At 41.7% G+C, this 25,069-nt stretch overlaps 1 protein-coding gene across 6 annotated transcripts in view; it reads right to left on the bottom strand.

The window, feature by feature from the left end:
* Positions 1 to 25,069, bottom strand: part of LOC140224996 (uncharacterized) — a 251,420-nt gene that overhangs the window by 182,030 nt on the left and 44,321 nt on the right. Inside the window, exon 1 of one of the 6 annotated variants that reach the window (XM_072302294.1) lies at positions 8,852 to 9,913. The exons of the other annotated variants lie outside the window; for them this stretch is intronic. The gene's annotated coding sequence lies outside the window, so the exon portion shown is untranslated. Of the gene's footprint in view, positions 1 to 8,851; positions 9,914 to 25,069 lie in introns of those variants that run through there. 6 annotated transcript variants of the gene reach the window in all.

Here is a 25,069-nt window from a genome sequence, read left to right as displayed (position 1 = left end):
GAGTTAACGGGTTTTCAATATTTTGGGAAGAATAACTCTTCAAATCCGCCAACTCTCCTTCTTTCTCCCTTTTTACATGCATTTAATGTATTTAAATTATAAAATTAAGTACTCATACGACACCGTTACCTCATTGAAATTCCCAAGTATGATTACCTATTTGGGTTTTGGCGCTTTACTTTTATGTCATTATCACTTTATCACGCTCAAGTATACAACTTTTGCAAATGAAAGAGGTCATCTCTATGTAGATTTATCTTCCATTTGCGGAGAGTCTTACGATTCATAGTATACTACATGCGAGGAACATGACTTAAAATAAAATGGCACGAACCTCTTAGTAAGGATATTTTTAGCGCAGCAGCTGAAGTGGAGAGCCGCGTAAGAGGTGTTTCGAGACTCCTTCATCGCCCCTTCATAATCATGAAACGCAACTTGTTGAACGCTACTTTTATTTCTATGAGCCCAATGGGTGTAACAATTCGCTCACCTATAGAGACCACTTCACTCTGGTTCATGTAGAAGCGCAGGGTTCAAGACGCGATGGATTTAGTCGTGGTGGTAATAAATTTGTTGAATACGGCTAGGTTATGTAAATGTAAGTGAATGTCTTATGTTATTTGAGAAAAATTGAAATATAGATAATTTTCCTTGAAATGACGCGACGTTTGATTGTGACCGTCCACGGTCGAATTACAAGTGTTCAACGGACTCGGACCACATTTTGTGGCCAATAGCGTTGGGGTGCGTTGATATGTGTCCATTGATATGCCATTCAAACCTATGAAAAAAGATCGATTATCGGGGCATTCGCAACCAACACCATAATAATAGATTCTTTACAGTGGCGTGGCGCACTTTGCGATATATCGATTGATTTGCCATTTAAACTTATGGGAAAGGATCGACAGACAGGGTGTTTGCAGCGAACACCTTAATAATCGATTCTTCACCATAGCTTCAAATGGAGAAATATCGATAATCGATCGTTCATGCCTCGCCACTGATTCTTTACCATAGCTTCAAACGAGATAATATCGACCGTCGATTATCATGTCTCGCCACTTATGAGGCACGCCTGAGGACTTCTTCAATGTCAAACCAAAAAGAAGGTACGGCAGTTCGACATTGCAGTTCATTTAAAACATGGCTTTGAGAAAAGCTTCAAGAAAAATCGGCAAACAGCAACTTAGCAAAAATCCATACGTTGATAAGGACTTCGGGTTGATTGGACTATGTTGGTGGGGATGTTCAAATTCCTAGGTTTCCTCATCTCAAAAAGTGTAAAATTCCACTCAAATAAAGTCTGCCGTGCTAGGGATAAACGCCATATGAGCATACTAGAGTTGCCAACGTTCCCCAGTTCAAAACACGTATTTTGAGGGAAGTTGCATGCATGCTTTTCCTCATGATTTTCAGATACATATATAACATTAAATTGCAAACAACATTGTCTGAAAAATATTTAGAGCTTGTCCCATGAATTCGTATTTTCTGAATCAAGGGAAATTTGGCAACTCCTGAAGGTTCTTACGGCGTTTTTCGTAAACACGGCAAAAGTGTGCGCAGGACTCCTAAAAAACTCTCGGTGCGACAAAGCAGAAACACCAGATCACCTTAGAGTCCCTTTATACTGAGAGTTAGGACAATGTGAGTCCATCTCTGATTGGTTACCGTATTTTAGGCCTCCACAGTGTCACAAACGGGAATAAAGATTACATTTTCACCAATTGCGAAGATTATAATCTGGAATAGACCGGGGAATTACGGGTTCGACAAGGAGCAAACGGAATGAGAGAAGGAACGAAGAAAAGAATTTGAGAATGAGCTGATCAAAGATTACGAAAAACGTTCAATTTGTGGAAGCTTTATTTTTTATTCCCGTTTGTGACTCCATGAAGGGGTGTTGTCTTAACTCTCAGTTTAAAGGGACTCGAGATCACCTGAACGTATTTCTGCCAAACGGAACTACGTGCATTAAGTCATGAGCCCTGAGACCCCTAAGAATGCATGCACAACAGGGCTCACGTAATAATGCACATAGTTCCGTTTGGCAGAAATACGTCCACCTGAGCGTGGCCTAGTACGCACGCAAGCACGTGCGTCTCGGAACCCCGGGGGGGGGATTTCGACGGAGGGGATGCGGGGGTGCGGGTGGCGTCGCGACGCAGGGCGCGGTGTAGTACGCATGCACTGCCCGGGTCGTTGACTCACTATCTACAGCAACTCAGCCGCGGCATCGAACCCATCGACGACTCACCACAACATTTTACAGATATCCGATCAATCGAATCTACCGGGGAGGGCGGTGGTGTGGCGTCCTTCGCAATATATCCATTGGATTACATTTTGCAATTTGGACCTATAAATTCTGGCTCCTCTGAAAAAATACTTATGTGCATAGGGAAACTAATGGCGCATACGTTTTTTTTAAACCGGGCCGGAATTTATAGTTCCTAATTGCAAAATTTAGTCCCGTTGATCTGCCATTTAAACCTGTCGAGAAGGATCCATATCCAGGGTGTTGGCAACAAAAACCTTGGTAATCGATTTTTTACCATGGCTTCAAATGGGGGAAATATCGATAATCGATCACTCACGCCTCGCCATTTAGGAAGGGGCCACGTTTCTCCAAAAGCAAAGAGTCTACCGGCTGTAGAGTTCCTCTCGGGGTGTTGCTAAAATTTCCTCTTGGAGTTTCCTGGGTGTTTTTTTTTTTTTTTTTTTTTTTTTTTTTTTTTTTTTTTTTTTTTTTTTTTGTCCTGATTTTTGTACGAATGAAATGGACTGTTGTAATGTTGCAATGAGGAATTACAATTTCTTGCTCATTTGTGAAAAACTTGTACGTGTGAGAAGAAACTGATAGTGCATGCGTTGTTCCTACACTGAGCCCGAAGTCGTAGTTCCTAATCGGAAAATGTAGTCAAAATGACTTCGTTCAATGTTCAACATAGCTAATGAATTTAATCAAACGTTTGAAAAATGCCGGAAGCACTCAGAATTTCCTTATAAATGACCGATTCCGTTTGCTCCTTTCCGAACCCGTAATTCCCCAGTTCAATCCGGATTATAATCTTTGCAATTGGTGAAAATGTAATCTTTATTCCCGTTTGTGACACTGTGGAGGCCTAAAATACGGGAACCAATCAGAAATGGATTCACATTGTCTTGACTCTCAGTTTAAAGGGGCTCTACTCTAATGGAGCGTCACGTATTTTATGAAGGAGCCCTTAATTCATGACTCTCTGCCGAATGCGCGGAGAAGCGTCGACCCGCGAGTTGCGTTTCCGTCACCTGGATGGAATCTCGCCGCCACCGTCGCCACGCGGTCTGACTTGCGCCTTCAAAGCGACTCACCGCAGCCCTCTCAGCCCACTCTCATCAACGTCTCCTTGCTCACGACGATTAAGAATCCAAGTGCCGCCCCAGTTCTCAACACTTGGCTTGAAATATCGGCCCGAAGGGGGTGGAGAGGGGCGAAGGGGGGGGGGTTGAGGGGGAGGGGGGATAACGTGACCAAAAACCGAACCGCCCGCGCCCCTTCTTGTTGTCAGTGGCAATTCTCGAAAGATGACCATGACGATAAATCGATGACCAAAGTACGAAAGTATCTCCATTTGTGACGTTGCTTACTTCCTGTCATGCTTCTATACATATGGACGTATTTATGCTAAAAGGAACTGTGTACATAGGAATTGCGTGAGACATAGTTCCTTTTGGCATATATACGGTCATATGGACCGCCTTTAGCAGGGAGGAACGAAGCCACATTAGCTATTGCAAAATTTAACGGGCAATTCGATTTTTTACAGGAAAACTTTTGTGCGGATTCCTTCAAAAATGATGCCAAAGAATTCCCTTTCGTGCTATGCAGAAAATTCCCTGAGATTTGCACAAACATCCGCACAACCACTTCCATGTAAAGAAATGCATTAAATTGCCTACTTAGATTTGGCAATAGCCGATGTAGCTTAGTTCCTTTTTGCTAAGCGCGGTCCATTTTTTCTTTGGAAAATTAGTCAACGTAATTTCTTGAAAACCTCCTTGATTTTGCTTCTCTGTTCGCAGAATATTCTGTGTAAATTTCAAGCTAAGCTGAATTTGTTTTCATTTGTACGAAAATGTATTCCTCTCCAAAAAAGTAAAATATAAGAGGGTAAATTTTGAATCATCCCAATAAAGACACGTAGTTTCGCACTTTGGCCATCATAATAATTGGCGCATATCTCTTATTCAAACAACAGCATCATAATTTAGGGTAGTTTTTTTGATTAATAAAACAGTAATTCAAATGCTCAAAAATAAGCAAATTCAAGGGTTTTATTACATCTACAGTATTGTTTCAGCAACTATTGAGCCAGATTAGGATTGTTTCTCTTTTCCTTTTTCCCATCTATCTTTTTAAAAAATTGCTGACGCTTAATTCCTGTAAAAATGTAAATGGTCTATATACAGAACTTCAAGAAAATCTCTCTCGCAGTCTTATGGAAAACCTCTAAAAGTTCTGACCAGGCCAGAATAACGAATCCGACCACCTATTATTGAAAAAGAATACTCTGCCCAAAACGTCGGAAATATTTTTGGAGTTTAGAAAGGATGAGACTTCTAAAGTTCCTTGTCCACGTGATGATTCCCTCTGACCTAAGCATCGTAACATTTAAACCACAAAAATCGAGAGGAATAAGCTCGCAGCAGATCAGCAGACAAAAAACTCCTTCAACTTTTTTGATACCGTTAGCACTACTTCGAAGCTGACATAGTTGCTCGTGCTGGTTAGATTCTTTCATATCGCTTTACTAAGGTTTTCGAGTCTCCTCCTCATAAAGCTTGCAAGGATTTGATTACTAAACCGACAAGCATTTTTGACTGAACGGTTCCTTGATATAAAAATATCTACACTGCCATAAAATATTGTTTGAAAACTCGCAATTATTATAGTATGAAGAGCGCACGTATTCGAACCATCAAAAATGCTTTGCTTGTACTTTTACATTTTAACTTGATTTTACCTTTCCTCTTCCCCCAATCTGTAATTGTTAGCTATGTACTGAAACATAAAGATAGCTTTGCTTATATAAACCAGTATTTTTACTGTAAAATCCGACAACATCGCAAGATGGAAAAAATCGTTGGTTTTTTTTTTTTTTTTTTTCTTCCCAAACACCGTCGTTAGTAAACAATATCAAGACGGAACTGACCGAACAAAAACTGGTGATTGCCGACAACAACATGAGCGATGGGAGCTTTCAATTTAACATTGGATTTGCCGACAACATCAACTTGATTCAAAGCGCCCGTACCTAAATTGAGTAAGCTCCGCTCCGCTTTTCATACGAAAAGCCCGAGTAAGCAAATTTTCCCGACGAAAAGATTTCACATGCCTTGCAGTTCCTAACCACTCACATTCAATGACAATCGTGCCAAGTTGTAATTGCCAGAGAAGCAGCCAGTCGTGTGCGAGGTGATACTAACTCCTAAAATAATCGCAAAATTCTGCACCATTCACAGTCGTGCGAGAAGAGCGAAAAAAAATAAAATTATGAAATTAAAATCAACGCGCAAAAAAATTATCTATTTGATTCTCACTGCAAGGTTGATGTAATTTTTTCAAGGAAAAGTCAAACGGTTACCTAAATTTAAATCGAACAATATATTCAAGGAATACACAAAAGGACACTGCATTTGCTCAAATGAGAGGAAATGAATTTAATCTCTCTCTATCTCTCTCTCTTCAGGCCAAAAATGTACAAAGGACTCCCTATTTGACATTACGTAATAAGCGGATACATTATTGATTAATTAATTGATTCGTTAGTTAATGAATCCTTGATTGATCCGTGGCAACAAATGACAGGAAAAGCAACTATGTAGCTCGAGCAACCATGAGGTCCGCTAAAACTTTATAACAATGAAGAAAAGTGATCAAAGCCCGATTAAATACGAAACTTTATCGATGGTGATGGTAATGAGGGTATTCAAAAGATTATCAGGAGGATCATTTATTGACACGATTTCGCAATTGGTCGCTGACAATTAAGCAAGCACAAATTCTCTCATGACGCAATGCATCGATCGTGGAACGGCAGGTAATTTTACACGAAACAAAGCTGTAACAGGTGATCATTGAGGTTTCCACGTTTCAGTTGCAGTTAATTCTGACATTAGCGCCTCGTCTCGCTCAAATCATAATAACTCATACCACTCTTTTCATTTCTACAGGTCGAGAAAAGTCTTAAAAAGCTGACTTGCCATGGCCGTCTGGACTTTCACGTGGCGATATCGAAAGGGGCAGAAGGAACAACGGCTCATTGATAGTCATATGCAACATGACTAGTCCCTGAGCAAGTATCGTTGCATTCAGGCAATACTATTAAAACCCTATTTCAGTTGTGTTGATAGCTTGAGCACTTATTGATTCCTGTATAAGTTCTCGATCGATCATAGAAGATTCATAAATCTATCGATCATGTGTTTGATTATATATTTCATTTAGCTACGGCTTGTGGCGCCACGGGACAAAAATGGATGAAATTTGCCGCACTCATTTTCCTTGTTTCATTTAGCCACACATTATCAATAATTCGTGGCTAACTGCAACAATGTTTGCTGCGTTGCGCTACAGGCCGTGCCTAAATAAGCAGATTCATGCTTTTCAATTTCCATCTGTACATCAGAGGCGGATCCAGCAATTTGGCAACACCTGATTCCCGATTCCTGTGGCGGGTAGGCGTCGCAGAGCGCCCTAGCGCGCCGTAAAAGCCACTTACACACACATCCATCGACATGAACTGATGGACACTCGCAAATCCATCTACAACCCGTGAATCCATCGACATATCTGTGAATTGATCGACAAAGCCATGAGTCGATCGACAAGTCCACGGTTCGATCGATAAACTCGTGATTCTATCGAATCATGTCGATCCCCTCACGTAATTATTTTTCGATCGATTCATATGGATCAAATCAATACCGACTTTACAATCCTGTGTCGATTGAATCGATGTCAATTGGCTCATATCGATCGAACTCATACCCTCCTGATTGAAGAACGACTTTGAGGGAAATGCCCTTTGTTCTACTCTCAACTGTTTCACTGAAAAAATTGGGTCGTGGGAGATGAGTTTACGAAAGAGATATGTGTTCAAGGTATCGATCCACCATCTTCAGCATCAATGACCCTTTACCCATTTGGAGCTTAAGAGCACTTAAGCTCCAAAGTGGCGTGTGAGAAAGTGAGAATAGAAACCCCCTCTTACAGAATCCCGTGGAAAGGCGGCTATTTCGTTCAGCAAAGACGTGAGGCACGAAGGCTCAAAAGAATTCACGTCTTAGATTCAAGGTCAAGATGATGCTGTGTGGGAGCATAAAGCAACTTTTCAAAAAAACTAGGTCGTTTCATACTCAACAATAAATTCAATACGATATCGAAAAAAAATGTGCCATCAAAAATAAAAACTATTGTTCCTAACACAGCCTAGCTACAGTAATGAGGAATAGGGCATGAGACTCTCAAAAACTGGACTTTATTTTGCAATTAGGAAATGCAGTTTCTGAGTCATTGAGAAAGCACTTATCTGCATAAGGAAACTGATGGCACATGCGTTGTTTCTAAAGTGAGGAAATAGTAGTTCCTAATCGCAATAATGTAGTCCAACTTTAAGACGCTTCTTGAAACTTTCCTGACTTGGAATCTCCTCGAGATATTTTCATGAACGTTTAAATCCTTTATAGAGACGGCAAAACTTCCAAACCACGTATCTCGTATGCGACGTCCTAAAATCTCTGCTGCCATTTTATTTTTTTAAGGAGGTATAAATCAGCAGAATTCTTTGAAGTTTTCATAGAGTTTTCTTCGCTCAGAGAAGAAAAATCACGGAGTTTTCAAAACTGACGTTGAAAAGTTTTCCATTTAAGAAATCAAATATGATTAGAAGTCTACAACGCCGCTAACCGAGGGACGAGATTGAGGAATTTCACCGTCAATATACTTAAGGGATTTACTTAACATTTCAAGTCACTGACGTTTCGACGAAGTTAAGGAAGTTAAGGTTATAGGACGAAAAAAAATGCAAAACTCTAATGCATTTTATAAGTACGGGAACATCAACAGTTTTGACGAGCCTTTTACATCTAAGAATTGCAAATGGATTCTTGCATACTCCGAATTATTGAGGCGTTGGGTGCAGAGGGGGCATCTCTTGGTTGCGGTGTATCAAGACTCTCTATTGCCAATTTATATTTTGGAGAGGACTCAATTGGGTGAATTTTCTGAAATTTTTCCTATTCAGCATTGTAAAATCAGGTATCAGAATCTCTACTGCCAATGTATATTTTAGAGAGGACACAATCGGGTGAATTTTCTGACATTTTTCTTATTCTGCATTGTAAAATCAAGTAGAAAATTTAGTGAAAGTTTCAACGAATTCCATACATTTGCTTTGATCAGAGTTTCATACTGGCTGAAACGTTGCCAGAGATTCCGAAACATAGCAATCAAGAAATGCCCTTTCTGTACCCACCGTTTCAATTATGCAGAGCTACTGTTCATGCTTTGACCAAGCTTTCCAGAAAAAAAATCGAAAAGTTTTTCATGTGCCTACTTAATCTAGATTCTTTTGAGTTTTACTTTCAAGATCAACTTGAAGCATTATGAAGCATTGTTGATTTTATATCATGCACCACAGCAAGAGAAAATCAGGATCTATCTCATGTAATCATCGGAAAAGCACACTGTTGATTACAGTTATTCACATGATTAGAAGATCAGTCAAATCAATCAAGTCAAAATCATTTTGAAAGTTTCTCATGTGAACATGACATTCATAATGAGTTATAAGAAGGCATTTACCTCAGAACGTGAAAGTCAATGTTAGACTCAGGATAACAGTTCACGCCTCTGCCGATCATTACTTTTCGTTCACGATCAAAATCACGAAAAACACAGCACTTAAGATCAGTATTACAGGTATATTTGGTGAGAATTATTTATTCACTAAATACTCCATGTACGATTATTATTTCACTTATTTAGTAGCGTAGATCATTGTAAAATTACGCCTGGAACAAGGAATGAAAATATACAAAAATCCTCTTCTTTTCACTGAATTACTCCTCCTATTTAATAGTACAAAACGCAGGTTAATACGTTTGTTCTATGAGACCAGTATACAGAATTATATTAGGTCTTAAAATGAATATTCACCGGTAAATATGTCTTTGATCAAAACTCTAGTAGATGATAATGCAAATTATTCAATGTAACTGCATCAAAATTTGACACTTATCAGGATGGATAAATAGTCATAATTAATCCTATGTGAATCCATCATCGTCACTACCGAGCTACTTAATTAAATTTACCCAAACGGAGAGTTTAATCCGCATAGCTCGAGTACTATGCTAACAGGTTAAAAGAGTTCTTACGAATGCCAGAAAACCCGCAGTAGAGCATTTTTTCCTGAAACTTATGATCAATACTTATTCCAGGATGCCTCAGATCGATTTAAATTAAATAAATTAATTTGAACAAGGCCCAACGAAACTGATTTCAATACAAACATATTAAAGTGCAATCACACAACACCGGGTAGGTTGGATATCACAAAATCGGGCGATGAAATTAAAGTAAAATTAATTAAAATTTAATGACACTTAATCAAGTGGATCGACGTGGCTCGATCGTTGAGCAATCGGAGCACTCGCGCACACGACGGACTTGATATCCGAAACCGCGAAACCGAACTAGATCACTGCCTCATATTTTTGATTAAATTAATTATAATTAAATTAATTCAAGGGGTCGCGGTGAGAGGCCGGGGCGCGTGGCGTCGGACGAGCGCGGCGCGGTACAGCCGGGCCAGTCTGTTTTGGTTCCAACACAAAGGCCGGACCTTGAAGCCGCCTCGCGCGCCGCGCCGCGCGCCGGCTGCAACCTAGAGCGGGGGCCTTGAGTCGGCGCGGACCCCGCCGGGGGGGGGGGGGGGGCGCTGGGGGTGCCGGGGGTGCTGGGGGCTGCGATTTCATCTCGCCCGCCGCTGTACCAACTTTATCGATCTCGCCGGCGCGCTGCGCTGGGCTGCGGCCCGCCGCGCCGCGCCGCGAGCGTGCATTCAAAATCCTCCCCCGCAGCCCCTATAAATTGCGCCTTTTAGGGGTGGGGGGCGGGCCGGGGAGGAGGTAATGTGCTTCCAAAATATGATTTTTGTCGGGCCGTTAAGTTCCTCTTCGAGTGCTTTCGTTCTCGTCGCCTCCGCTCCCCCTCCCGCTGTCTCCGCACTGTTTTGTTTTTTCCAAAGGGTTCTGCAGTGTGTACGCAACACCCCCCCCCCCCTCTTAACCCCCGGCATTATCTGGGTTCCGAATAAAAACGACGCGAATACAGAACACCCGTCGGGCTGGCAGAAGACGCGTCAAGCAGTCAACTGCCGCGTTTTTTGTTTTTTTTTTTGTTTTTTTGTTTTTTTTTTCCATTTTTAAATATGTCCTGTGCATGGTATGACGTCCCTTTTGTTTGCATTAAATGTGATAAGGTTCCTCGTTTTTCTCCAAGTAAATTTGCGAGTGAAACTATCTCTACTCTGTGCTCTGCTGATGACCAAACGGTGATTGCACAAGATCCAGCCAGGATGGAAGAATGGATCAAGCGATTAAGGAAGGAAACACAAGGAAGGCTACAGCGATGTTAAATGGAATCCTCTGGGATCCGTGGATTTCCAAAGAGAACAAGAGGAGACTTTATAATTACGTAGGCAAAAGTATTCTAACATATGGATGTGAAGTTTGGCAGCTGAAGTAACGGACACAGGGTATGCTAAGAGCAATGGAGATGGATTTCTGGAGGAGGTCAGCAGGAATTTCCAGGAGAGATCGGGTCCGTAATGATAGAGTGCGTCAGATAATGGAAGTCGAAAATGACATCGTATTCGACGTCATGACCAAGCAGCTTGTCTGGTACGGTCATGTTAACAGGATGACGTAAGAGAGGCTGCCGAAGAAAATACTTGATTGGGTTCCTCGGAGGAGGAGACGAAGGGGACGCTCAGTGAAAGGGGGCGACAGGGGGTTTTAGAAAAAATGGGGGAGTGCCAACAACTCTCTGAAGGGCTCTGAGAAGATAGGGCACTTTGGCGGCTGGGAGTCGAAGAGCGCCAAAGAACGCTGTAAAAGAGGCTTTTATGTCCGTAAATGCGAAGGAGGTGTATATTGCGATGTTACACTTAACATGCATTTATTGCGCCTTCTTAGCTGTGAATGAATGTGTATTCCAAAGAAACGGTTGAGGAAAAGTGTTGGTTGACTCGTTCAAAACAATTACACGACGGACATTTTTTATTTCTTTAATTTCCTCTACTAACGGAAGAGGGTTTTCTTGGGAATAAACGAACGTAGAAATGTTGTGATGCTTCTTTATTTCGTGTAAGTAACTTTCTCTTTAATTGAGGGAGGTCCGCAAAATTTATGTGAAACACATCTAGGATTGTGCCCTCTGATGGATAGTGATCCTTCATATTAAGTTAGGTTCAGCTTTTACGAGCCATGATTGGTAAAAAGTAATAACAGCAAAAAATGATCTTGGAAATGATAAAAGAGCCTATCAATTCCGCCAAAACAAGTTTGCCGCAGCTAAAGAACGTCCTACAAAGGTCCAGACGTTGCTAAATTCCTTCTGATAAAACACGTTTTTATTAAGGAAAGCTTGGGATATATCTCCTTGAAATTTTAAGAATCATTAGATTCGATAGCGCAGAGAATTCTCCAAAATTTAAAGAAATTAGAGCTCACAAGTTTTCTGGAAATTCGAATTTAATCGGAGGAAATTTAGCAACGGCTGAATGTTCATACGCCGGCGCCGCGCCGCTTTTCTTTAACGTTTCAGTATTGAAATCCGGGCAGAGGACAATGATATCGGTAATAACGCCTTGATGCAACTATTCGTGCTCTATTGACGTCCGCATTGCGTCCTAAAAATTGAAGGCGCTGTGGTCATTCATAGTGAATGACCACAGCGCCTTCAATTTTTAGGACGCAATGATATCGGTAATAACGCCTTGATGCAACTATTCGTGCTCTATTGACGTGCGCATCGCGTCCTAAAAATTGAAGGCGCTGTGGTCATTCATGGTGCTCTAAGCTATACGCTTGGACGCTTGGTGTGGCGGTGAGATATAGTATCCTGTTATGTACAAAAGCTGCGAAAATATCCTTTGCTGACCTTCCTTCTTCATTTTTATCTGAGAATTTAATCTTGCCACAAATTTGCATCTGCGCACTACGCGCTGCTGCGTCCACTGCTTCATAGACTAGAGTGACCAGAGCGCCTTCCATTTTTCTGTGTGCAACACCCGCGTCCATAGAGAACAAATAGTTGTATCAAGTCGTTATTATCAAAACGGTGGAATGTTATGTGTTACGCTGCTTATGTTGACTGATACGATATGAAATATTAGCATGACAAAGCCCCGCTACGTCTTATTTTACCCGAGTAACGAAATTGAATTAAAAATTGTTACCATTTAAATATAGTAATATTTTGAAGTTGATTGGTTGAAAAGAACCTGTAATCGATCTGTTATTTTATTTTCTAGGACACTATTGCATGAGCTGGTGTTACTCGAGGATAAAACTGCCGTGCTAAGGAAAAACACTGTATGAACATTTGAGAGTTGCCAAATTTACTTCGATAAAATGTTTATTTTTGAGGAAAGTTAGGAAAATTTTCCCTTGAAATTTTCAGGACTTTTCGATGGAATTGCGAGCAAAATTATCTAAAAAATCAGAGGAAAAATATTCATAAGTTTGCCAGAAAATTCGCGTTTTATGAAAGGAAATCTGGCAACGCCTGAAGGTTCATACGGCGTTTTTCCTTAGCACGGCAGAAAAACTGTCGTTAAAACTAGCCTCTAGCAATAAGTCGTGATACAACGTTACGTTTATACAAGGTGTCACAGACCACCCACCACCCAAAAAAAGTTTTTTTCTTGGTTATTTTAGGACAAGATCTTTTACCACTCCGATCCACACATTCCTCGTATGATTTTTGGACGTTGGAATGATTGTAAATCGAGGTGTATGGATTTGGCTTCTCACAGAAAAAATGATGACAAAAAATAACGCTCTAAATGAAATCTCCCGCGCAATTACTTTCTCAAGACCTCTCAAAGGGTTTTTAATGACGACATAATGATGACGTATAGGAAAAAGAGGATATTTTTCGTGTGCCCGTGAAAAGGGCGATCCTTGATGGTGCATCGGAAAAGGAGGAAACCAGAGGCAGGGGAGCAGGGGAGGGGGGATAAGGGGGGGGGGCGCCGGACCAAGTTTGAAGAGTCCTCTTGGAGGCCGATCGATGGGAGAGGTGAGGGCGATTCGGCGGGAAAGCTGACATTCACAACGATGCAGACCAATTATCTGCGTCTGAGTTGGGGAGACTTGTCCACTGTCCCCGACGCTGGTCTAGCGTTTCCCCATTATTGCCCACCATTTTTCACGTTTTATGCGAGCTGCTTGTGACAACTAGCTTTCTGCTCAACCAAGCGAGACTCCTGTGCTCCTGCCAGCATAGAAAGCAAATACTCTTCGAACTAGAGCTCAAGGAGAGAAACCCGACTCCTAAGTCTATACTACCCAAAGAGTCTGTGTTACCGAGTGAAAGAGTGGTGACAAAATGTTCGAAATCGGATTTTCTTCCAGATTCCTCCCTGCTGATTTAAACGAAGTGCATGATTCCGATATGACAGCAAAGTTGACCCCCGGCTGCTAAAATACGAAGGTTGTTGGAGGGCAGTGAGCACGCGAAAATTTGATGTCATTTCCGACTTAACAGCGAGAAGTTAGTCAGCCCCGACAGTTAACTTTACATCCTATGAATGCAAATTTAACTGCGTCGACAATCAAGGCAGCATCTTAGGATCACCAGACACAGTTTTGACATTCTAGGTGCTAAAACAGCATCCCATTCAATTCGGTGTGAGTCTTTTGCTGTACAAGAAATTAATCGAAGCGATTCACGAGGACTCGGCTGTGTTGGAGCTTAAGCACGTAGAATAGCACGTTTAGGCTACCGTTAGGCGGCCGAAAAAAAGCCAGGAAAAGGGTCATGCGTTTTAAACTGTGTCAATACGCGAATGCATGGCGCACAGGACTCTGAGCATTGATCATGGAGGATTTGTAGCCGCCCGAATGCGACGAGCGGTGCATGACTCCACGTCCACGTTCTGTTGACGCAGGACGCCGCCGCCGCCGCACAGTGCTTCGATTCAGTAGAAGAGGTCCGACAAAATTTGGAAACTCTAAAAGCTTATAACTCCGTTTATACAAAACTTAGTGGTTCTAAACGTGTTTTCATTGGTTTTCTCGTCAAATTTTCTGTAAAAATCACCCCTTAAAATTAAAATTGCGATGCGATAAACGTACAATTTTACAATTTTTGTCAAAAATTTCAGGTCCGACTTCTTCCATTGACTCGATCCACTGTGCGCCGTAGCATTCCCCATTCGCTTGACTGATAAATGCTAATGAGCCTCTACGCGGACCATTGAATGGCTCCCTCATCCTGTTCCGAATTGTCACAGCTCCCAGATCAATTGAACTATTCGTTTCTCAAAAACGACCTGACTGCCATGAACTCATCAGCCTCGGTTGCCCTCAAACTCCGCGACTCTCCGGGATCAGGAGTTCCTTGCAATTTGTCTTTCGAGTTCGGTTGGAACCGATTGGCTTCCCGATTTGCGTCAGGGCAAAAATGCCGTGCTAAGGAAAAACGCCGTATGAGCTTTCAGGCGTTGCCAAATTTTATTTGATAAATCACGAATTTTCGGGAGAATTTGCAAATATTTTTCTTCCAATTTTTTCAGGTAATTTTCTTCGCAATTTTACCTCAAGTTCTTGAAAATGTCTCGGAAAAATATTCATAACTTTTCTCAAAATGAACATTTTACTGAGGGAAAGTTGGCATTTCTCGAATGTTCATACGGCGTTCTTCCTCAGCACGGCAGAAAACATCGTGAGCCTTTGAAATCCTGCTCGGTGGCGAGGCGTGAATGATCGATTATCGATAATTCCCCATTTGAAGATATGGTAGAGAATCGATTGCGAACGTGTGGTATCGTGTCTTTGCGGACATCCTGTTCATCGATCCTTTTCCAAATGTTTAAATGGCAGATGAATCGATAAATCGCAAAGCACGCCACGCCGCTGATCCTACTTGACTTGGTGGTCAACAGGGCGAGAGGTTTTGGCGTTCGTGAGGAGCGCGTCACAACTGAACGCTGCGATTGCCTGCCGATTCCATAAATGCAGCATGCAGGCCTACACAGTTGCCGGCCAGGATCACCAAGGTCGATGACTCATTATTGGACGTATTTCTATCAAACGGAACTATGTGCATTATGACGTGGGCCCTGTTCTGCACATATGCTTATGGGTCTCAGGGATCATGGCTTAATGCACACAGTTCCATTTGGCAGAAACGCGTCCTATTAGTGCAGGCTCTGGATAGAATCGGAGGAAAAATGAGTTGGCACGACTATTTGCAAGCTAAGTTAATGAATTTTAATTTCTCCGTTAATCATCCCTAGGAGCATTGGCTGTTTAAATGATAATAAAAAAATAATAGATAAAAAGGTTGAAAAACTTGTAAGTACGTATCAAAGAGAAAACTCTGACAACATTTGGGTGATTTCACGATAAGAGGAATAGTCGTGTCGCCGTGGGTTATGAACGATATAGGGCAAAACGATTGAAAACCAAATGAATAAATCAATAGGAATGATGTCCCTGAACCTATCCACGCTAAAAAATATGATAAATTATTATCATATTTCATAATATGAGACTTTAAAGGCCGAAAATGTCCGGTCGGTTACGCGTCGCCAACCCCGATTTTGAAGCAAAAGAGCAATTTGCGGTAACAAATCAGTACTGATCATGAACTCTTTGGCAATATTTGCTGAAAAGAGACTCTAATGTTCAAGAAAATTGCCAGTTTGAACTGAAATGTTTATTATTGAGCGAGAAAAGTCATTAGAAAGAGGTGTCGCCACATTTGGCAACAAATTTTTGCAGTTGTATTGAGTGCAGTGTTTATCTCGCCAGACGGAGTCAGGAGTTTCAAAATTGCCATCAAATTGTTCGCTGAAGTCTTCTCGACAAAACCATTACTGATAAGTCAGTTTTTTTTACAATGAAAACTTTAATTATTATGAAAACCAGTGATTTTTAGGTGTGTAGCACTAATTCCTCACTACGCAAAAACCTCAATTTAATATTATTAAACTAAAAGGAAGTCTCCAAAGTTTAGAAAACTTTTAAGGCAGCATCAATTCCACCTCATAACTCAAGAATTGCCAAGTTTCATCTTTTGTATCATCTTTTATCTCACATTTTCAAGTGTCGGTTACGCTGCGTCTGTTACGTAACCGACACAATATGGCAGGGCCGCCATGTTTGCGTGGACCTCCAGCAGTCCCGCGGGAAGCGCTGATACCTGATTCAATGGCTTGTTTATCAATCACTTTAACTTTGCACTGAATCAAAATAGAGCGTGCCAAAGCTGGAAAAAGGAGGTTCAATACCTTTAAAATGAGGTAATGAAATCCTGTTAAAATTGGTGCACTTTTATTTTTAAGGTATTTCACATTTTAACTATTCCTGTTATCGTGAAATCACCCATTTACAGTATCCAAGTTAGAAAACTTTTCTTGTTCTATTTTACGTGAAAATGTAACCTTGCACTCTGTAAAGTTTTTTATCACTATATTTTAGTGAATTTTAATACAAATTTTACAGAACACGGGAAAAAGAGGTAGGGATTAAGTCCCAACTTGTAAATTTCCAATTAATTGCGGGAGTACCCCAATTAATTGTGGTACTACCTCAATAAATTAGGTTACTGTCCCAAATATTGCGATACTACCACAACTTGAGTTACAGCACTACGAAAATTAATTGGAAATGTCTAAATCATCCAAGAAATTGGGGTAGGAGCACAGTTGTAATGGATAGCCCCATACACTTTTTTCCGTGAAATTTTACACTTTTAGTCTCCTCTGTTTCATATCGCGCTATATGATGTGTACAGCAATACAGCATCAATATGAGTGAGTTTTAGAATGTAACAAAATGTTGATGCCTAGTTTTTTTCATAACTTTTTTCAACATAAATTCCACATGAATTTTACTTAACCATGAAAAACAGAAAAAGTTCCCAGACTCGTACATTTTAGCGATGGTTTTATGTTTCTTTCAGTCCGATCCAACAATCAATTCTACTAGGATAGAAATAACTCATACGGAGAAAAAAATCTTGGCTGCGTGAACTGATGAAATTCCGCGGTCAATTTTCAGTTAAGAGAGCTTAGCTCTCCTAATAGCTAACGATTCCTAATGACAATATCAGCTTTGCTTCGATTTTATGGCCTTTCCGTTTGAAAACTCGAAGCATTGGATGAAGGAACAAACCAACCGAAGAAGGCACGATTTGAACGATCGGTCATCACAGGATTCTCTCGCGAGAGCCCATATTCGAGCCATTGACATTATAAAGATCACAAGGTACTGCCCTGAGATACCTCGAGACAGTGATACCGGACAAATAACCGTGATCACAGTGAAAGTGAACGATGAGAGATCGATAACCGTAATCACTGAGACACAGCAATCTTTGAATAAATAGACGGGAGGACATGGAGCAATCAGTGCAATCATGTTCCAGGAATCAGGAAGATCATACCCAAGCGAGTGAAGCTAACCTCCGATGAATTCTTCACGCGAAAGCCGACGGGAAAGAACGCAGCAAGGTGACAAGAGTAGAGAGAGGTAGCTTTTCAAGATTTTAATTGATACAGCTAAGAGAGCAGCATTGTACTATTCTTGTCCTGCTGGACAGAGCAGTGCGAAGCAGTGATTTCAGCAAAGTACGTGCTTGCACACTAACTTTAACTCGACAGCTTACAAATTTGCACGAATCGGGGACAGTACATGAAAAAGTCAACTTATTGATGGCTAGGAGTCGGAAAATTACTCCTGCGACGACAAATGTACATCTGGAAGATGTTTCAAAATTTCCACGTTTTTTTTCAACAGAAAACCAACCAAAACATTTCCTTGGAATTCTCTGGGAATATGTTTGAATTAGAGAAGAAAATTTACAAAAAATTTAAAGAAAAACTGTTGGTTAGTTTTCTTTTCAAAAATGAAACTTGAGCAAAAATTTACAACATCTCAATCGGAGATACGCACTTTTAAATTTCAGCCATCGATCGGTTAAAACCAAAAGTCAACAAATGATGTCAACAAATAACAAAAATTAAAGTTACCCTAATTACTTTTTCTGGAAATTTGAAAGCTCGGAGAAATTCTTAATGATCTCGTTGAGAGGCCTGCATTCTCATTTTTTAATGGTGCACGGGTTTTTGTCACAAGACTGGTTTCGTTTAAAACAAATAATCTCGGAAACCTCCGAACTTGAAAAGTGATGGTGGAGTAAATCTTAAAGGTGTGGTGTGATTGAAAAGCTTCCAGTGATTAACTGGAGATTCTAGGAAGAGGAAACTCGGAGAGAAAGAACCTCTCAAATCAGAAAATGAAAGCCTACGTGAACTCAAATGGAAGAAGCAACAGATTAGAGTAGGGCAGGGGGCGAGGCGTGGTCAGAGCCAACACCTATTGATAGAAATATTGAATTTAGTGGTTGATCTTTTGCTCAGAGAATTCGCACAAAAGAGAATTATCAGGAAATGCTTCCCAAAGACCCTCTCTCAAATCTGATCAATCCAAGTACTCCTTAGAGCTCAAATTCTCAGATATCGCTTCAGAATGGATATTAATCTTGTGTTTCAAATATATCAAAGGCCTTTTCCTCCTCTCGTGGCCTCACTGCCACCCGAAGCTCTTTGTCGAAAATTGAAAGGAAAGAACTTTATTGGACGGAGTAGGTCTCTTCGGTCGGTGTCAAAGATCCCATAAATGTAATTTTCGGCTGTATAGTCAACTGCGTCTCTGTTTGAGTCTAATCCTCAGATTGTTGGAGCTCGGAAAGTTCAACTCCAAGGGCGGGTTTTTTTCTTGTCACCCATTTTGATCGGACTCGATTTCGTCTGATGGAAAACGGATTAGAGAAACGGCGCCGGTCGATATAAGAAGGCCAACTCCCATCCAAACGCCCGATTAAAAGTTTTAAGTGATCTAAGTTCAGGACATGAAGAGTGAGACATCTTTGTCGCTCCTCATGGGAGAGAGGGGAGTTTCGCGCATACCCATGCGGATATTCCAGATATTAAAGTTGTTTCAGAGCATCTTATTTTGCGTAAAATTCTATACAATTCCTCGTTTCCCATACCGACGCGACGTAGGAACGTAACTAAATCTAGAATTTGTGAAAGCTTCACTCGCAAATTTGATATTTACCAGGAAACTGCGGGCTGATTATTAAAATTGATAGACACAGCTATAGATGAAGGAGACAAAAGAGATATGGAGAGACCCTATTGGTGGAAGCGGGTGGTTGCAATGGACAAAAGAGGCAGGTAATAGACTAACTAGTGGCAACCCGCGAGAGACCCGACCATCATCATCATCATTCTCTGCCTTTGTCTAAAGAAACCACCCATTTCAAACCAATAGGATCGCTCCATACTCCCTATGTCTTCTTTGTCTATACCTTTATCCATGTGGGACCATTTTTAAAAGCTCCACGTTTGGTATAAACGGAGATATAAGCTAGTAAAGTTTCTAAATTTTGTCGGATCTCTCCCATTGACTCAATCCACTGTGTCGGAGAGTGACGTTTCCGTGAATCTGAGATTGTCGGCAACGTCCCCCTCCGCCTCGCTATCGCGCGCCGAGCGCGCATGCGTTTGCGTCTGCGCACTCGCGGAGGCCGGCAGCCAGCGAAGCTGGTCTCGCGCTGGCGGAGCAGGAGCAGTCAGTCGGAGAGAAATGATCTAGCTGTGGCTCATGCCTGCGATCTTCCTTCACTCAATTTTCACAGCCAAAACCCTACCTCTCTCTTTGGTTTGTCAGTGTCATCCGAATTTTAGCGAGTTGCTCTCTTCTGCCCTTGTTGGCTGCTTTCTTTCCTGATCAGGAGCTACGCTTTCCGACGTTACGCTATTTGCGGCAACGAAACGGAATCGCGGCAGCTCTAGACAGGGGGCCCAGCCAACACTCCCGTAGAGCCCTGGTGATCCCCACGAGGGGGATCCCCACAACTGTGCGGCGGCGAACAGTGCGGCCGCGGCCCTCCGTGGACAAAAATAAAAATTCACAACTCAACATCTGAATATTTTTTTGGAGTTTGTCATCTTAAAGATATGAATGACTCACAATGATGGTTCATTTCCAAACTTTTTGCTCAAAACTACTTCAAATTTGGGTAGAAAGTGGGCGGGAAATGGGTCGAGAATCACTGGCCCATAAGAAATTCACGGGAAAAAACGTCAACTTCAAATGAAGATTTCTTGCTTGAAACGCAAAATGCGCTGGGTGGTTGACATTTTCTTGGTCCTCAGATATCCAACTTCAATTTTACCAAAAAGATCTTGCGACTTTGTCCTACTATCAGGATATTTGAAGTTAAAGTTTCGGCGTTTCACGTTGCTTTTACATTGTTAACATAGGGCTAATGCGAGGTTGCCAACTTCAAATGAACTTTTTTCGAAAAATACGCAATAAATCCTGAGATATCACATTTTCTTATTCCTCGAGAGTTTCACTTGGACGTATTTCTACCAAAGAGACCTATGTGGAGGTGAGAAATATGGGGTGTGCTGTAGGAAGCTGCATAAGAAGCAATGTAAAAGTGGGCGTGATTCCTTTTGAAGAATTGGAAAAGCGGGATTTTACATTCTATCAAAGAGACCTATGTGCCAACTGAATGCGGAACTCATGAGCCGCGGGCATGGCAAGAGAGCGTTGTGGACAGGGCTCATGAGTTACAGCGCCCCGACGGAAAATCTCCCCTCGTGCGTGCTCTCGATCATTGCCGCTGACGTCACTGGTGCTTTATTATTCTCATTCACTCTTACGGTCAGAGAACTAACGAGCACATCCCATATTTCTCATCTCCACATAGGTCTGTTTGGTAGAAATACGTCACTTTGATAGTGGCCAAAGGGCTTTCCTATGTCGGTGCAGCCGTCTTCATTATTTAAAGGTAAGTGTCTTTTACCGATTTTTGTCCGCATCGTCCATAAGGATGCCACACTGTGCGACGCGGTGAAGTGGGCAGCGGTATAATTATCGGCGTCGCGACGCGTTTTCATGGATGGCTAATGGTAGATCTACCGGGATGGATGCGTATGCTAATGCGGCGTTTTTTCGCTGGATTTTTCTCCAGTAGAGTGATCTCTCCGAGTGCGGCACGCTTTCATCGGCTCCATCCGCGTTTTTGCCATCGTTGGCCGCGGCCGTGTCTCCGGGTCATTTTGCCCGATGCAATTTGCCCATTAATGATCCCGCGCGCGCTCTCCTTCTCAGCTCTCGTTTCGCGCCTCTCGTCACACACATCGCGCCAGACTCGCTTCGCGACATATCCATCGATCTGCCCATTTAAACCTATGGAAAAGATTAAACACTAAGGCCTTGTCCACACGAGCGCAGTTCGCGGAACTTATTCCTCGAACTTGCTCAGTTCCCGGAACTTATTCCTTGAAACGAGGCATGCTGTCCACACGGGTTCGTCCGAACTGGAACCGGAACTTCAATAAAACTATACAATTATTGCAAAATAATAGATTATTATGACCGCCAAAGTAACAAAAATAAATGTCAAGATCATATGTAAAGGACGTGAAAAACAAAAACAAGCAAATTCACATCAAAAGAAACATATTTAGAAGCTCGGAGCACGGGGGAAATTCCAGGTTTTGGAGGAATAAGTTTCAGCTCAGCAAAAACCTTGTTCCGGGAACAAGTTCCTCGAACTGAGTTCCGCGAACCGCGTTCGTGTGGACACTGGACAAGGCCAAGAAGTGGCCCGAACTGTATGTAACAAAGTGGAGAAATGATGTTGGGTCCACACCATTTCGCGGGGAAACAAAGCCAAGAAAATATCAAAAATTAAAATTAGCGTCAAAATTTAATTTTTTGAACTCTAATGCGCACTAGTACGAAACTGAGGGGGGGGGGGGGGGAGTGTTCAGCTCAGGCAGTTTGCATTGGAATATTAGGTTGGAGTCACGCCGAGAGATCTATACCGGTTTGGGCCTTATTAGACCTCATCAGCAGATCACACTCGGCAGTGAACCCAACTTAACAACTTAACTATGGAAAAGGATCGACATACGGGGTGTTTGCAACGGAAACATTATTAATCGATTCTTGGCCACGGCTGCAAATGGGAAGATATCCAAAGTCGATCATTCACGCCTCGCTCTTGCCCTGCCGCACCATCAACTCTGCGCGCGAAATATATATTATCTCGCTTTCAATCAGAAAAAATATATTTTAGAGACTCCTAAGTAACGATCAGGAGAGATTACACTGACGATGTAAGCAGGAGAGGCAAAAGGTAAGTTCTAATTCGGAAATCAACCCTAGTTTTCGCCCAATGATGATTGATGAGCAATTGGACGTATTTCTGTAAAACGGAACTATGCGTATTATGACGTGAGCCCTGAGACCCATTAGAATATGTGCATAACAGGGCTCACATCATAAAACACATAGTTCCGTTTGATAGAAATAGTGTCAAGCAAAAAGTCAAATAAAGTTTGCTCATGAGGACGGATGAATACCGTGGTGAGTGATTTTGCGAAACGGGTTTTTACAAATGAATTTAGGATTACTAGACTAATTGCTCAATGGGCCTGTTGCATGCACGAGATACAGCCGTGTGAATAGACTTTTTATAGGTTAAATGAACATGAAAATTACGATGCTCACATTAAAAAAGTCTGAAATACACTCCTTAATGCGCAATTTGCGTTTGTTAGGAACGCGCTTTTTTTCAAATTTCCCGCGTCTGGGGGCAGTTTTTCTAACGGAAACAATTGACGGCAAGTAACTCGCGGCTATTTCCGGTCAACTAAAACTGACAACATAACCTAAAAACTCGGAGCTCGTGATATCGTGAAATGAAATGTAGAAGGATTGCGTTGGATATTTAAAAGTTGATCGATTTGGTTACCGCATAAAGCGTATATGGACCACTATAAGAGATCACGTTGGGTTTGTAAACAAACTGAAGGAAAAAATAACAACAACAACAACGACTCGGCATCTTCCGGAAATCACCGAGCCCGCCGTTTGCTCGTTTCCGGTGATTAGAAAACTGCCCCCAGACGCGGGAAATTTGAAAAAGCGCGTTCCTAACAACGCAAATTGCGCAGTAAGGAGTGTATTTCAGACTTTTTTAATGTGACCATCGTAATTTTTGTGTCATTTAACCTCTAAAAAGTCTATTCGCGCGGCTGTATCTCTTGATTCTCTGACCTCTGGTCATTAGTCAACAGTAGGCGAATATGAGCGGTGACTTTCGGAAGTAGCTTTTCCACAGTAGGGAATTTCAGATAGCAGCCAAATTGCAAATTACGAACATGCTGCAAAAATGTTGTCGGGGTGCAGATTGTTCTCGACCGCGGTCGCGGCCAAATTGTGGAAGTGCCCTAAAAATTCGCGGAGGTTTTCATATTTTCATCTCTTGTGGAATGATGCAACCTTAGCACACACCCAAAAATTTAACAGAATTTTAAGCAGCGCGTTTTGCTGGCCTGTTTTTAAAAACCCAGCACGTTAAAACAAAATTGCGGAGACCTAGAACGCATTTTGCATCCCTTATAGCAGCGTAATGTCTCTGAAATACCTACAAGATGTTCTGGACCACCCATGCCAGGCTTTTTCCACGGTCTTTCAATCATCGGAAGGAGAAAAACAACGCTGACCTCCAAATTTGACTTTAACCTGACGCAATTACACTGCTCGGATCGTCAATACCGGGTTTTGAATGCGCGAGAGAAAAAACATGGGATGTGAATCACTCCTAAATTGGTGCTCTGAGCGGAAGCAGCGTGACCCTGCATTTAACGTTTCACCACTTATACTGCCCTACGATAATTTTGAGATGTCGTCCGGGGGCGGGGGGGGGGGGCCACTCGAGAGAGACGGTACCGCACGCAAAATGTTAATTAAACGGATGGTAAAATTAGCGGACTTGATCAAGACTCAGACGCGATCTCGGCACGGCGTCGTGCTAGATTAATCGTAAGAAGTCAACGAGACCTCATGAGTGAAATTGCTAATTTGCCGGACGTAATTGCCACTTTGAGCAAAGAACTGTGATTTTTCGGCGGGGATAAATTGCGCGGAGAAGGATGAAATGAGGATCATGTGAAAAGTAGAGGATGAGACAAAAACAAATTGATTCTCTGCTGAAAACGATCATGTTGGTTCCATGTTGAAATCATGATGCTCACAACATGGAGCATGGTTCCATGTTGATGAGTGAAACATGAAAGGTGACGAGGTGCGGAACTATAAAAGCTGAAGATCCACCTTGAAACTATCAATTTCGGAATCGCTCAAGTTTTCCCAAGATGTACTGTGTAAAACCGCTTGCGCTTACTTAAGGTGGATGCATCCATCCATCTACCAATCCTAATCCCATCTTTGTGCGTAATGTATTCTCGGTGAAACCGATATGCTTTAAAAAGTAACCATTTTCGTGAATGATTTTGAGAAAATCCTAATTTCAGTCAGTAGATCATTCATTGAGCCGGAAATGGACGTTACTATGCTAAAAAGGACTATATGCATAGGTTTTGCGCCCAACAGAATTTTCTTCTAGCATCGATTAGTCCCAAAGCCAAAGCATCTTCAACACTAACATAAACAAATAACAAATAACAGAACACACAATGTACTGTTTACATTTTGCAACTGATTTCCATGCACCTATATCAATATCGATGGTTAATTGGAAATGACACTTTTGATGGTTTTTTTTCAGACTTTGGAAGATGATTTTGGCACAAACATTCCTGAATAATTTTTCTAGGTAGAGACTGAACTTGAGATCTTCCATAACAATCAAATCCACGTTATGATAAAATATTGAAATATATTAATCGTA

Source organism: Bemisia tabaci, chromosome 7, assembly GCF_918797505.1.
Source record: "Bemisia tabaci chromosome 7, PGI_BMITA_v3".
Taxonomy (NCBI): Eukaryota; Metazoa; Arthropoda; class Insecta; order Hemiptera; family Aleyrodidae; genus Bemisia; species Bemisia tabaci.
The sequence above is the reverse complement of the archived record's forward strand: the minus strand, read 5'-3'. Positions and strand labels throughout refer to the sequence as shown.